This window comes from Marmota marmota, unplaced genomic scaffold (assembly GCF_001458135.2).
Source record: "Marmota marmota marmota unplaced genomic scaffold, marMar, whole genome shotgun sequence".
Taxonomy (NCBI): Eukaryota; Metazoa; Chordata; class Mammalia; order Rodentia; family Sciuridae; genus Marmota; species Marmota marmota.
This window is the reverse complement of record NW_025999869.1, coordinates 25,342,367-25,343,794: the sequence shown is the minus strand read 5'-3', so window position 1 is coordinate 25,343,794 and position 1,428 is coordinate 25,342,367. Positions and strand designations below refer to the sequence as shown.

General features: G+C 44.2%; 1 pseudogene; it reads left to right on the top strand.

Annotated features, from left to right (window-relative positions):
• The first annotated feature begins 556 nt into the window (after positions 1–556).
• On the top strand, positions 557–1,127 carry LOC107148181 (annotated as a pseudogene).
• Positions 1,128–1,428: the final 301 nt, after the last annotated feature.

Sequence of the window (1,428 nt, the reverse complement as noted above, 5' to 3'; positions counted from 1 at the left end):
CTAGACATTCGCATGCAAAAGAATGAAATTTGACCCCTACCTCCCACCATATGCAAACATTAACACTAAATGAATCAAAGACTTAAATGTAAGAGCTAAAGCTCTTAGAAGAACAGATTCATGTAAATTTTTATTACTTGGATTAGGCAATGGTTTCTTGGCTATGAAATCAAAAACACAAGCGACCAAAGGAAAAACAGATAAATTGAACACTTCATCCAAATTAAAAATTTTGTGCAGCAGAGGGCATCATTAAGAAAGTATAAGACAGGGCTGGGGTTGTGGCTCAGTGGCAGAGCGCTTGCCTCACATATGTGAGGTACTGGGTTCGAACCTCAGCACCACATAAAAATAAACAAACAAAGGTATTTTGTCCATCTATAATTTAAAAATTAAAATTAAAAAAAGAAAGAAAGTATAAGACAACCCAGGAAATTATAAATTATATATGTCACAGGGCATTTATACCTAAAATATATAAAGAACTCTTATAGGCTCTCTACTCCTCCCCCTTTGACAGGCAATCACATCTTCCTATCTGGTGCAGTGCCAGCCACATCTCTGAGACACAATGGTGAAGGTCATAGTGAATAGATTTGGCCATATTGGGTGCCTCGTCACCAGGGCTGCTTTCAACTCTGGCAAAGTGGACATTGTTGCTATCAATGACCCCTTCATTGACCTCAACTACATGTTCTACGTGTTCCAGTATGATTCTACCCATGGTAAATTCCATGGTACAGTCAAGGCTGAGAACGGGAAGCTTGCCATCAATGGAAAGTCCATCTCCATCCGCTAGAAGCGAGATCCCGCCAACATCAAATTGGGGTGACGCTGGTGCTGAATATGTTGTGGAGTCCACTGGTATCTTCATTACCATGGAGAAAGCCAGGGCTCATCTGAAGGGTGGTGTCAAAAGGGTCATCATCTCTGTTCCTTGTGGTGAAGCAGGCATCAAAGGGCCCCCTCAAGGGCATCCTGAGCTACACGGAGGACCAGGTCATCTCCTGTGAATTTAATAGTGATACTCACTCTTCCACTTTTGATGCTGGGGCCGGCATTGCCCTCAAAGACCACTTGGTTAAGCTCGTTTCCTGGTATGACAATGAATTTGGCTATAGCAACAGGGTGGTGGACCTTATAGTCCACAGGGCCTCCAAGGAGTAAGAGCCCCTGCACCACCTGCCCCAGCAAGAACACAGGAAGAGAGAGGTGCTCAGGGGAGTCCCTGCCCCTAACTCAGTCCCTCAACATGCTGAGAATCTCCCCTCCTCCCAATTTCCACCCCAGGTCCCCTGAAGAAGGGGGAGGAGCTGACAGGCTGATCCTAAAATTAATATGGAAATCCAAAGGACCCAGAATTGTCACATACCCTGTGACCTACTGTCACATACCATCAATAAAGTTCACTGCAACCAGAAAAAAAAA